This window comes from Neoarius graeffei, chromosome 16 (genome assembly GCF_027579695.1).
Source record: "Neoarius graeffei isolate fNeoGra1 chromosome 16, fNeoGra1.pri, whole genome shotgun sequence".
Lineage (NCBI taxonomy): Eukaryota > Metazoa > Chordata > Actinopteri > Siluriformes > Ariidae > Neoarius > Neoarius graeffei.
Window position 1 is genome coordinate 34,716,435 of NC_083584.1, and position 14,676 is coordinate 34,731,110.

Sequence of the window (14,676 nt, forward strand, 5' to 3'; positions counted from 1 at the left end):
AGTCTTAGGCACCCTAATTTTTTTTTATCCAAATTTTGTTATGGGTGTGTGACAATTTGGGTAGGTGGGTGGAGCACAGAAGGACGGCAGGACAGAACTGAGTTCACAAAACTGCTTTTATTCAGCTTTTCAGCTTGTTTTTACTCTCTCACACACACCCAGACACACGCACACACATCAGTCATCTGGTTGAGGAGAGAGCTCTCTCTGCTCTCGCTCTCTCTCCTTAAATAGGGCGCGGTCACTGGGAAGACACACAAACACATTAATTAACAACAGGTGTAGTGATTCTGCCACTTACCTTCCCTGACTCTGCCCTCCTGTCACAGACCGATGCTTGACCACGTCCCCGCTGCCACATACCCCCATCGCCCGACTCGGGCCGGGCGGCCGTCTGGCCTGCAGCTGACTCCCCCCCCCCCCACCACCACCTTGACGGGAGAGGAAGTCCGCCACGACCATCTGCGCCCCCGGCCTGTGGATCACCTTGAAGTGAAAGGGTTGGAGTGCCAGATACCAACGGGTGATCCGCGCATTGGCATCCTTCATGCAGTGGAGCCACTGGAGGGGCACGTGGTCCGAACAGAGGGTGAAAGGGCGTCCCAGCAGGTAGTACTGGAGGGCGAGGACCACCCACTTGATCGCCAGACACTCTTTCTCAATGGTGCTGTAGTGCCCCTCACGCACTGACAGCTTGCGACTAATGTATAGGACTGGGCGATCCTCCCCCTCCACCCGCTGGGACAAAACAGCCCCCAGCCCTCTGTCCGACGCATCCATCTGCAACATAAAGGGGAGAGAAAAGTCAGGGGAGTGTAAAAGTGGCCCCCCACACAGTGCAGCCTTTACCTTAGAAAAAGCCTGCTGGCATTGCTCCATCCACTGGACCGGATCTGGTGCCCCCTTTTTAGTGAGATCAGTCAGCGGGCTAGTGACGTCCGAATAATTAGGTATAAACCTACGATAATAGCCAGCCAGCCCCAGGAACTGTCTCACCCCCTTTTTGGTCTTGGGCCTCAGGCAGGCCGCAATTGCTGCTGTCTTGTTAATTTGGGGACGCACCTGCCCGTTGCCCAAGTGGAAGCCCAGATACCGTACTTCCACCCACCCAATTGCACACTTCTTCGGGTTGGCTGTGAGACCCGCTCACCTCAGCAACCTAAGGACGGCCCTCAGATGTTCAAGGTGCCTCGGCCAGTCATTGCTATAGATAATAATGTCATCAAGGTAGGCGGCCGCATAGGTGGCGTGGGGGCGGAGGACCCTGTCCATCAGCCGCTGAAACGTAGCGGGCGCCCCAAACAGCCAAAAAGGAAGTGTGACGAATTGGTGTAAGCCGAATGGTGTGGAAAAGGCCATTTTTTCCCGGGATAATGGAGTCAAGGGGATCTGCCAATAACCCTTTGTTACATCCAGTGTCGAGTAAAAACGAGCCGTGCCTAGCCGATCGAGCAACTCATCAATACGAGGCATTGGGTACGCATCGAATTTAGACACCACGTTGACTTTTCTATAGTCCACACAGAACCGGACCGACCCGTCGGCCTTGGGTACCAAGACCACCGGGCTGCTCCAGTCACTGTGGGACTCCTCGACAATGCACATTTCGAGCATGGCCTTGAGTTCTTCCCGAACCACCTTTTTCTTGTGCTTGGGTAATCTGTAAGGGCAGCTACGCACTACCACCCCTGGGGGTGTCTCAATGTGGTGCTCTATGAGGTTGGTGCGGCCTGGCAGGGGCGAGAACACGTCCGAAAACTCGGTCTGCAACTGGGCAACCTCCGCGAGTTGGGTTGGGGAGAGGTGGTCTCCACAGGGGACCGGAGAGGTACGCGATGCCAATGTTCCCTTTTGAACCTCCGGCCCCAGCTCCGCCTTCTCCGGAACCACCGACACCAACGCCACGGGGACCTCCTCGTTCCAGAGTTTGAGCAGGTTGAGGTGGTAAATCTGTAGTGCCCCACCCCTATCCGTTCGCCTCACCTCATAGTCAATGTCCCCGACTTGCCGTGTGACCTCAAAGGGTCCTTGCCACTTGGCGACCAATTTGGAGCTCGATGTGGGCAACAGTACAAGCACTTTATCTCCCGGTGCGAACTCTCTAAGGTGCGTACCCTTGTCGTACAGGCAGGTCTGTCATTCTTGGGCCTGCCGCAAATTCTCCTGAGTTAGGTGCGTGAGTGTGTGGAGTTTTGTGCGCAGGTCAATAACATATTGGATTTCGTTTTTACTTGGTGAAGGTCCCTCCTCCCAATTTTCCCGCAGCACATCTAGAATGTCGTGCGGCTTACGCCCGTATAACAATTCAAATGGGGAGAACCCCGTGGAGGCTTGGGGGACCTCTCGCACTGCAAAGAGCAAGGGTTCGAGCCATTTATCCCAATTACGTGCGTCCTCACTTATGAATTTTTTAATTATGTTCTTGAGGGTGCAATTGAACCGTTCAACTAAACCGTCCGTTTGTGGGTGATACACACTGGTGTGGATCGGCTTAATACCCAACAACCCATACAGTTCGTTCAGTGTACGTGACATAAACGAGGTGCCTTGGTCAGTCAGAATCTCTTTCGGGATTCCAACTCGGGAGATAACGTGGAAAAGTGCCTCCGCAATACTACGTGCTGAGATATTGTGAAGAGGAACTGCTTCCAGGTATCGCGTTGCATAGTCCACCAGAACTAATATAAAGTGGTACCTTCGTGTTGACCGATCTAATGGCCCGACAAGATCCATCCCAATTCTTTCGAACGGGGTCTCGATTAAATGGTAGAGGGCGCAAAGGCGCTTTTGGAATGGCCGCTGGATTTACTAACTGGCATTCGCGGCACGCTGTACACCACCTATGGACATCGCCACGAATCCCTGGCCAATAGAACCGGGCCATTATTCGGGCTAGTTTTTTATCCTGCCCTAAGTGTCCAGCCATGGGATTAAAGTGAGCCGCCTGGAATACCAATTCCCGGCGGCTCTTCGGAATCAAAAGCTGCGTGACTCGCTCTTTAGTCTGAGTGTCCTGCGTCACTCGATATAATCTATCCTTCATAATTGCGAAGTAGGGGAAGGACGGGGTGGCGTTCGGCTGGAGCGTTTGACCATCGATTACTCTCACTTGGTCAAACGCATGCCGCAGAGTCTCGTCTCGCGATTGCTCTAATGGAAAATCCGCGAGGGATTCTCCAACAGAGAGAGGAGGAGCCGGTGGCTCCTCACTCTGATGTGGAGCTGACATAGACGGCTCTGTGACAGTTGCTCCCGCCAACGCGACACCGGGACCCCCCCCCCCCGTTAAATGGCAGGACCCACTCTTCACTAAATGTGTCATTAAATCCCGAAATCCCGGCCAATCAGTCCCCAAAATTATCGAGTGGGTGAGGCAAGGATTAACCGCCGCCTTTACTCTAAATTTTTTCCCTCTGAAAAAAATGTGGACCAACACCAAAGGGTAGCTGTGAACATCCCCATGCACACACAACACCTTCAGCCCCTGTGCACCCCCCAATGCCTCGCCTTGCACCAGGCTTTGGTGGATTGAGGTCTGATTACAGCCAGAATCCACCAATGCCTGATATGTATCCCCTTAGATACTCACCGGTATGCAATACGCTCCGGCCCGATTGAGGGCGGCTCCTGGCGCGTCAGGGATCTGAACCACCGTGCCTACCTCCATTACCGAGCACTGCTGTTGGAGGTGGCCCGGCTCCCTGCAGCGCCAGCAAACCGGCCCGGGCTTCCTCTCTGCACTAGTGCTCTGGGGCTCACTCACCTGAGGGGGGGGGGAGACAGACACAGAGGGGAGACACGGGAGGGCACTGCAGGTGCGGCGGGCCGGCTGAGGTGGCGCCCGCCTCCGCGGTGGGGGAACAGGGCGAGGAGGAGACACATGAGGAGGGGAGAGAGAGAGAGAGAGAGAGAGAGAAGAGGTTGTCTGCTGTCTTGCCATCGGGACAGCCGCCAAATGGTCCTCCGCCAGCTCGATTGCCTGATCCAGCGACGCCGGGCGGTGGCACTGGACCTACTCTGCGGTTCCCACTGGTAAACGCGGCGAACTGCTCCAGTACCACCTGGTCGATGAGTCCCTTGGCATCGCGGTTGTTGGCCCCCAACCACTGCCAGCAGGTGTCCCAGAGTTGCTGGCCAAACGCGAACAGCTGGCCGACTTCCTCCAAGCGCAAAGCGCGGAAGCGCTGACGTTGTTGCTCAGGGGTGCATCCCACACGCTGGAGGATGGCTCGGCGAAGGTCCACGTAGGCCAGCCAGCGGTCGATGGGGAGCTGTAGCGCGGCCAGCTGCGCCTCTCCTGTTAGCAGGGGGAGGAGGCACGCCGTGCGCTTTTCCACCGGCCACCCTGAGGTCTCTGCTACCTGCTCAAAGAGCGTGATGAATGCCTCGGGGTCGTCCTGCGGGCCCATCTTCGTGAGGGTGAGGGGGGAAGGGCCCGCGGCAGTGGAGATGGTGGACCCCGCCGATGCGAGGAGGTGCCGGAACGCCCGATGATCTTCCTGTTGCGCCAACACCAGGGCCTCGAACCGTTGTTCTTGCTCCTTTCGGAGGGCGAGCAGCGCCTGGTGTTGGCTCTGTTGGGCCGTGGTGAGGGCGTGGATCAGGTCGGCGAAGGTGGAGGACTCCATGGGGCTGTTCCCTTCCGTGCTCGTCCCGGGTTTCGGCACCACTGTGACAATTTGGGTAGGTGGGTGGAGCACAGAAGGACGGCAGGACAGAACTGAGTTCACAAAACTGCTTTTATTCAGCTTTTCAGCTTGTTTTTACTCTCTCACACACACCCAGACACACGCACACACATCAGTCATCTGGTTGAGGAGAGAGCTCTCTCTGCTCTCGCTCTCTCTCCTTAAATAGGGTGCGGTCACTGGGAAGACACACAAACACATTAATAAACAACAGGTGTAGTGATTCTGCCACTTACCTTCCCTGACTCCACCCTCCTGTCGCAGACCGATGCTTGACCGCGCCCCTGGTGCCACAGGGTGTTTATTTGTTGGCTTCTTATTGAGTGAGAAAATAAACGTTTCAGCTTTGCAAATAGGGTGGTGGTGCAGTGGTAAGAACTGTCATCTCACAGCAAGAAGGTTCTAGGTTTGAACCTCGCAGTTGACAGGGGCCTCTCTGTGTGGAGTTTGCATGTTCTCCTCATGCCTGTGTGGGTTTCCTTTGGGTGCTCCAGTTTTCTTTTTTATAATATCATGAAAAAGTTCAAAAAGTTTGAGATGGACTAATATATAGACAAGTGCATCTCTAACAATGAGAACATCATGAAAACATTCAATATTCTCCATCAGTTATTTAAGAAAGTGAAAATGTAATCTATTCTAGACTCATTACACATAAACTAAAATGTTTCAAGCACTTTTCTATTTTCATTTTGATAATTATGGCCAACAGCACAAAAAAATCTCAAAATATTAGAGTATTTCATTTCAAGTTTGAGTAAAATAGTATAAATACTGTGTATCTATTGATCTAGTTAAGTACATGCAACCACAATCATGAGGAAGATTGCTACCTTGACAGTAGTCCAGAAGATGATCATCGACACCCTCCACAAAAAGGGTAAGTCACAGAAGGTCATTGCTGAAAAGGCTGGCTAGAAAAGGTGCACAAGCAACAGGGAGGACTGCAGCCTTGAGAGGATTGTCAAGAAAAGTCGATTCAGTAACTTGGGAGAGCTTCACAAGGAGTGGACTGAGGTTGGTGTCAGTGCATCAAGAGCCACCATGCACAGACACCTTCAGGAAAGGGGATACAACTGTCACATTCCTAATATCAATCCACTCCTGAACCAGAGACAATGTCAGAAGTGTCTTACCTGGGCTAAGGAGAGAAAGAACTGGACTGTTGCTCAGTGGTCCAAAGTCCTCTTTCCAAATGAAAGTAAATTTTGCATTTCATTTGGAAATCAAGGTCCTAGGGTCTGGAGGAAGAGTGGAGAGGCACAGAATCCAAGGTGTTTGAAGTCCAGTGTGAAGTTTCCGCAGTCTGTGATGATTTGGGGTGCCATGTCATCTGCTGGTGTTGGTCCACTGTGTTTTATCAAGTCCAAAGTCAGTGCAATCGTCTACCAGGAGATTTTAGAGCACTTCATGCTTCCATCTGCTGACAAGCTTTATGGAAATGTCAATTTACTTTTCCAGCAGGGCTTAGCACCTGCCCACAGTGCCAAAACTACTACCAAATGGTTTCCTCATCTCATCTAATTATCTCTAGCCGCTTTATCCTGTTCTACAGGGTTGCAGGCAAGCTGAAGCCTATCCCAGATGACTACAGGCAAAAGGCAGGGTACATCCTGGACAATTCACCAGGTCATCACAGGGCTGACACATAGACACAGACAACCATTCACACCTACGGTCAATTTAGAGTCGTCAGTTAACCTAACCTGCATATCTTTAGACTGTGGGGGAAACCAGAGCAAACCCACACAGACACAGGAAAAACATGTAAATTCCGCACAGAAAGGCCCTCGCTGGCCACGGGGCTTGAACCCAGACCTTCTTGCTGTGAGGCAACAGCGCTAACCACTACACCACCGTGCCGCCCAAATGGTTTCCTGACCATGATATTACTGTGGTTGATTGGCCAGCCAACTTGCCTGACCTGAACCCCAGAGAGAATCTATGGTGTATTGTCCAGAGGAAAATGAGAAACACCCGACCCAAAAATACAGATGAGCTGAAGGCTGATATCAAAGCAATCTGGGCTTCAATAACACCTCAGCAGTGCCACAGGCTGATCGCCTCCATGCCACACCACACTGATGCAGTAATTCATGTTAAATGAGCCCCAACCAAGTATTGAGTGTTTAAATTAACATATTTTTCAGGAGTTGGACATTTCTGTATTGTAAATCCTTTTTTGATTGATCTTAGGAAATATTTTAACAACTTGAGATACTGGATATCTGATTTTCGTGAGCTATAAGAAATAATCTTCAAAATTAAAAAAAAAAAGACTTGAAATATTTTACTTTACTTGTTGTGAATATAGAATATATGAAAGTTTACCTTTTTGAATGAAATTCTGAAAAAAATTACTTTTTCACAATATTCTAATGGTTTGAGATGCACGAGCATATGATATTTGTATTCAGCTAGCTTTCTAAGCATTGATTTAATTGCACCTATTTTCTTAATGCTGAATTGTTGAGTAGCGAGGCCAAAGTGAAGTCCAGCAGGTCATCTGTAAATTAATGTAGTATGACTCCATCTCTGACTAGATTTAATAATGCAATTATATTTGTTTTCCCTTTTAAAATGTAATTTATCTTCTGTCATGCTCTCTGTACAGGAGCTGTCTCTTGATGTCAGTGGTGAGTAAGCTACCAACCTCCAGCTGAAGAGATGAACTGGTTATCCCTAGAGGCCCTGCTCAGTGGGGTGAACAAACGCTCCACCATGTTTGGTTGTGTCAGACTCTCTGTGGTGTTTATCTTCTGTGTGTTGGTATTTGTGGTGGTTGCACAACCAGTTTGGGAAGACAATTCAAAAGACTTTGAGTGCAACACACTTGACTTGGGGTGAACAAACGCTCCACCATGTTTGGTTGTGTCAGACTCTCTGTGGTCTTTATCTTCTGTGTGTTGGTATTTGTGGTGGTTGCGCAACCAGTTTGGGAAGACAATTCAAAAGGTTTCCTGACCATGATATTACTGTGGTTGATTGGCCAGCCAACTCGCCTGACCTGAACCCCAGAGAGAATCTATGGTGTATTGTCCAGAGGAAAATGAGAAACACCCGTGGACTGCAGCAGTATGTGCTATGACCAGGCTTTCCCCATCTCTCACATCTGCTTGTGGGCCCTTCAGCTCATTTTAATAACCTGCCCATCTCTCATGGTGGTGGGTCAGGTCAAGCTCTGTGAGAAGAAAAATCAAAATAATGTCACCATTCAGGAAGTTAAACGTTTGTATACCAACCTGGGAAAGAAGTGTGGCTCCCTCTGGTGGACCTACCTGCTTAGTCTGATATGTAAAGCAGCCATTGATGCTGGCTTCCTCTACATCCTGTAAAGGATTTGACTTGCCCACTCTGATAAAATGCAATGTACATCCTTGCCCTAACGTGGTGGACTGCTACCTGTCCTGTCCTACAGAAAAGAAGATTTTCACTATTTTCATAGTTGCCTCCTCTGCCCTGTGCATCCTCATGTGTATCATTGACATGATCTACCTGGTGTGTAAGCGCTGTAATAAGGTGCTTCATGAACACATAGAGCAAGAGCGTATGCAATTTACTGAGCAGCATGAACTGAGGACTCTTTCTGAATCAAGGTGCGAATGTAAAGTTATCTTGCATTTTCCAAATTAGGTTTTCTTGTGAGATGAATAAATGGACACAACCCCTCCTTACACCCCAGTGGTGTATTTGTTCAATTCCATACACTGGATTCATTTAAAGGTAGATTGCCTTTCAGATTTTTTAAGTGTAGGTCATAAAAAGAATTTTCCCTCATTCATCTCATTATCTCTAGCCACTTTATCCTGTTCTATAGGGTTGCAGGCAAGCTGGAGCCTATCCCAACTGACTACGGGCGAAAGGTGGGGTACACCCTGGACAAGTCGCCAGGTCATCACAGGGCTGACACAGACAACCATTCACACCTACAGTCAATTTAGAGTCACCAGTTAACCTAACCTGCATGTCTTTGGACTGTGGGGGAAACTGGAGCACCCGGAGAAAACCCACACAGACACGGGGAGAACATGCAAACTCCACACAGAAAGGCCCTCGACGGCCACGGGGATCGAACCCGGACCTTCTTGCTGTGAGGCAATAGCGCTAACCACTACACCACCGTGCCGCCCAGAATTTTCCCTGACACCCAATTATTTTTGTTTAGTGGACTGAAAGCTACTGAATTCGAATTACAGACTTCCAATTTTGTCAGTTTTTTAAATAGAACAATTAATGAATTTAGGGCCACATGGCCCTAAACTCTCCACTATTTTTTCCTGCTTCACCATAACCTAATTCAAGATACTACATCATGCATCACGTGGTGGGCTTTCCCCATTCGTGCAAGGCATTGTGGGATACAAATTTGAAACAGGAGAGAAAAATGAAGGACGTGGGTGTGTGAATGAAATGTGAAAGACTGACTACAGTAACAAAAAGCGAGAAGAAAAGACGTTATGTTGCGAAGGAAAGGAAACACAGGACCAAACTAACAAATATTGGTGGTCAGCGAGCACCTCGGTGTGATCAGCTGTTCGTTTAGCAACAGAATGATGTAACTGTCAGTGCACGGTCAAAGGTAAACCTGTAGATGGCAGTAATGCAACACTGTGGATGCCAGCTGCCGTAAAACCCTAAAGATGAAGAAGAAGACGATAACTCAGGTAAGCATGCGCACATGGACTTCCTCTGTCTGCTTGACTGCACGAAGTGAGCGATTTCATGCACGTTATTTGCAAGGGAATCCCCTCAAATTAAATAACTTCCCAGCCACAGAATGACCTGTTTTTTAATATATATTACAAAAATAAACATATATCGCAATGACCAAATTTCAGAGGGAACTAAATTTCACCAATTTTATGAAATTGAAAGGCCATTTACTTTTAATGGGTGGCACGGTGTTGTAGTGGTTAGCGCTGTCACCTCACAGCAAGAAGGTCCGGGTTTGAGCCCTGTGGCCGGCGAGGGCCTTTCTGTGCGGAGTTTGCATGTTCTCCCCATGTCCGCGTGGGTTTCCTCCGGGTGCTCCGGTTTCCCCCACAGTCCAAAGACATGCAGGTTAGGTTAACTGGTGGCTCTAAATTGACCGTAGGTGTGAATGTGAGTGTGAATGGTTGTCTGTGTCTATGTGTCAGCCCTGTGATGACCTGACGACTTGTCCAGGGTGTACCCCGCCTTTCGCCCATCATCAGCTGGGATAGGCTTCAGCTTGCCTGCGACCCTGTAGAACAGGATAAAGCGGCTAGAGATAATGAGATGAGATGATGCATGGTAAGAATTTGAGATTTATAACACTTATAAGCTTTGTTTCAACTTGTCAACTTGATTTTATGATGTGATGTTTATGCTGTAGAAAGAAAATGCAGTAGCAAAGAAAGAAAGAAAGAAAGTCTGCCTCTGATGAACAATAAAGGTGTCACATCCACTATGGATAATTCCCCTCAGACTGCCACAGGGTACTTTTGGCCCTTTTCCACTACCCTTTTTCAGCTCACTTCAGCTCGCTTCAGCTCACTTCAGCCCGACACGGCTCGCGTTTCGACTACCAAAAACCAGCACGACTCAGCTCGTTTCAGCCCTGCTTAGCCCCTAAAACTCGCACCGTTTTGGAGTGGGGCTGAAGCGAGCCAAGCCGTGCCGAGTGAGGTTGGGGGCGTGAGCAGACACTCCCCTGTGCACTGATTGGTGAGGAGGAGTGTCCTCACATGCCCACACACGCCCCGCGAGCGCGCTGGGATCTGTAAACACCGCAAACCCGGAAGAAGAAGAATTACGAATTACGAGAATCTCTGAAGCCTTATGCGCCTCGCCTCATCTATACGCTCTTGCCAGTATCTGTCCGCGTTGTCGGTGACAACAAGCCACAGCACCAAGACCAGCAACACTAACGACTCCATGTCCTCCATGTTTATTGTTTACTATTCGGGTCGTGAGACTACCGCTTAAAAGATCACTGATGTCACTGTTTGCGCTGCTTAACGACATCACCTGACGTCCACCCACTTTCGCTAACTCCACCCAATGTGTCCACCCACTTCCAGCCAGCACGGTTCAGCGCGGTTGTAGTCGAAATGCAACTCCAACAGCCCCGCTCAGCTCGACTCAGCACGGCACGGCTCAGCCCGACTCAGCCGCGTTTGTAGTGGAAAAGCGGCATTTCACTCACATTTTTGAATGCATTCTTTTGTTGCCTGCTTCACTTCCTGTTTTGTGTTCCCTGAATTTGTTATCCTATTTAAATTCTGTTTTCTTCTTTAGTTGTCTGATTTTCTTGTATGTTCATTTTTGCTTAAAGTATATGAATATTTTAAATATTGTCCATTTGTGATTCCAAATTTTTTGAATCAGTTCTTGGAATGAAAGTAATGTGTTGCTTGTAAAGCCTACTGTAGGTCTGTTCCACATGGGTGTATATACACTGGGCACAACTGTGAAATTAATAAATTAATTAACTTTCCACCAAACTATCAGAGCTGTAGTGGTAGCTGTATTTTTGAAGCATTTGTTTGTTTGTTTGTTTGTTTGTTTGTTTGTTTGTTTGTGTTTGTAAGGTGCTAAGAAAGGGTAAAATTTCGACAGATTTCCTGACATTGTTTGTTCTGTGTCCAGCAAATTGTTCTCTGGAGGAGCCACATGAATCTATTTGCAGAGCAATGGTTGAGTTTCTGGGTAGTATCTCTCAATTTTGGTGCCTTTGGATGTCCTAGAGTTTGGGATTGTTTTGGAGCATTGTCAGCTTTATTCAGATTTTTTTTTTTCAGGAGAATTAGGTTATAGAGTCATGCAGACGAGCTTGTTGTTGACTTGGGTGAATGGGTATTTGATTTTAGGTTATACTGGCGTTTTTATTGTTGCAATATGACAGAACAATGGGAGAGTTATACTCATTGTTCTGGATCCCCCAAAGATAGCTTATACTTCATGTAGGAGGAGAAAGTATGGTTTATCGATTGCAGAAATGCATTTGTCACATATCTAGGATTATGGTTCCAGTTCATGGAGTAATCTGATATTTTTGTGAATGAGTCCACATATGGTTACTCCTTGGTTTTTGACTCCCTATGAGAGTTGCTTTTTTTCTTTGCATTATTCTTATGGTTGAATTATTTTGGTTTTATTGTTAATAATAATCTCATCTCATCATCTCTAGCCGCTTTATCCTGTTCTACAGGGTCGCAGGCAAGCTGGAGCCTATCCCAGCTGACTACGGGCGAAAGGCAGGGTACACCTTGGACAAATCGCCAGGTCATCACAGGGCTGACACATAGACACAAACAACCATTCACACTCACATTCACACCTACGGTCAATTTAGAGTCACCAGTTAACCTAACCTGCATGTCTTTGGACTGTGGGGGAAACCGGAGCACCCGGAGGAAACCCACGCAGACACGGGGAGAACATGCAAACTCCACACAGAAAGGCCCTCGCTGGCCACGGGGCTCGAACCCGGACCTTCTTGCTGTGAGGCGACAGCGCTAACCACTACGCCACCGTGCCGCCCGGATGTACACCAAATTTAATCAAAAGCCATTCATTACTTTTTGAGTTATGTTGAGAACAGACAAAAAAAAAAATCTTGTATCCACATACATATCCAGATTTGCATCAAAAGCTAATCAATTGTTCCTTGCCACATGGCTCACTTTTCCTCAAAATTTCATCAAAATCTGTTTACTAATTTTAGAGTTACATTGGGAAAAGTCAAACAAACAAACAAACAAACGGAATCAAAAACATAACCTCCCCTAACAAAGTTGGCAGCACTAATAATTATTATTATTAATTATTATATTACAATATAATAATAATAATAATAATAATAATAATAATAATAATTTCATTATCCATAACCACTTATCCTCTGCAGGATCGCAGGCAAGCTGGAGCCTATCCCAACTGACTATGGGTGAGAGGTGGGGTACACCCTGGACAAGTCGCCAGATCATCACAGGGCTGACACATAGAGACAAACAATCATTCACACTCACATTCACACCTACGGTCAATTTAGAGCCACCAATTAGCCTAACCTGCATGTCTTTGGACTGTGGGGGAAACCGGAGCACCCGGAGGAAACCCACACAGACACGGGGAGAACACGCAAACTCCATAAAGAAAAGCCCTCGTCAGCCACTGGGCTCGAACCCAGAACCTTCTTGCTGTGAGGCGACAGTGCTAACCACTACACCAGGGGTGTCCAAACTGATCCATAAAGGGCCTTGTGGCTGCAGGTTTTCATTCCAACCATGCAGCAGCACACCTGACTTGGCTCATTCAATCAACTGAACTGTCTTCACACAGTCAAATACTTGCAGCCACACCCACCCTTGATTAAAGGGTGGGTGTGTCAGTTGATTGAATAAGCCAACTCAGGTGTGCTGCTGCATGGCTGGAATGAAAACCTGCAGCCACACGGCCCTTTATGGATCAGTTTGGACACCCCTGCACTACACCATGATGAAGACCTTGGAGCAGCTCTTCCTTAGCCTCCTCAGACCCCAGGTACAACACGCCCAGGACTGTCTGCAATTTGCGTAATGGGCAGGTGTTGGTGTGGAGCAATTCCAGCGTTATGGACGTGACACTTGAACTCAAAATGGCAACAAACGACCCAGTGCATGTTTTATTATCTCCCAGTATTTAAACAGGTGTTGCATATTTTAAGACTGTACCATACTGGAGAAGTGATAGAACAAGAACAATTCCCATAGTACATCTAGGGCATGCCAGAAAATGCCAATAAAAGATGCGTTATGGATGTGACAGAAAAAGTATCACTTTTCTTGGGTGACTGTACATTTTTATCAAACTCTGTGAAATTGTAAACCTAATGTCGAAATGGAGATATCCATTTGATAGAGGGGTCCAAGATGAATATTAAAAAATCTTTGTTTAAAATATTTTGTATTTCATGCAGAGTTTTGGAAGGAAAAGTCAGCGTTATGGATGTGACGAAATTCCGTTATGGATGTGACGCGTCTGAAATAGACATGGCATATGTTTAGAAAATCAGCAATTTAACCACCATAACCCTTTGAAAAACTCTCTAAATATCAGCTAAAACTATCAAAGTTCTTAAATAATATTTAGGATGGCTATTGTTTTGCTGTTTTGTGGATTTTAGCATACATTTCTGTGGCTTGTGGCAATAATATAGAATTTTACATGATCAAAGTTGATTTTAGCTTGGGTTTTACATTATAAGAAAGAAAGACTGACAGTGACATATTAGGTTGGTTACAAATTGGTTCAACTTATTCACATCTGTAAAATACAGGCCTAGGTGAGATCTCTGGGAGTGGTTTTGATGTATTACATGTTGCTTTATTTTTGCATGGTGAGGTTGACATTTACATGGAATTGGCCTGTGGAAGACACCATCCTCTACCTGCTACACCGAGCCCACTCACATCTGGATAAGGGAAATGGCACAGTGAGGATCCTCTTCTTGGACTTCTCGAGTGCCTTCAACACCATCCAGCCCCTATTGCTTCAGGACAAACTGAACAGGATGCGAGTGGACCCCTGCCTGGTCACCTGGATCTCCAGCTACCTCACTGACAAGCCGCAGTACGTCAGGCTGAAGGACATCACATCTGACACTGTAATTAACAGCACCGGAGCACCCCAGGGCACGGCACTGGCCCCTCTTTTCTTCACCCTGTACACCGCAGACTTCTGCTACAACTCAGAGCTGTGTCACATTCAGAAGTTTGCCGATGACACAGCCATCGTTGGGTGTATCAGTGATGACAGAGAGGAGGAGTATAGGAGCTTGGTGAGGGACTTTGCTGTGTGGTGCAACAGGAACCATCTGCAGCTCAACACCTCGAAGACCAAGATGCTGGTCATTGACTTTGGGAGGTCTAGACCAAGGTCACAACCAGTTCTGATCGAGGGAGTCGAGGTAGAGGCTGTGGATTCCTACAAGTACCTCGGGCTGTGGCTGGACAGCAAGCTGGACTGGACTTGCAACACCAAT

General features: G+C 47.7%; 1 pseudogene; it reads left to right on the forward strand.

Annotated features, from left to right (window-relative positions):
- The first annotated feature begins 7,355 nt into the window (after nucleotides 1-7,355).
- LOC132900034 (gap junction beta-4 protein-like) lies at nucleotides 7,356-9,625 on the forward strand (annotated as a pseudogene).
- Nucleotides 9,626-14,676: the final 5,051 nt, after the last annotated feature.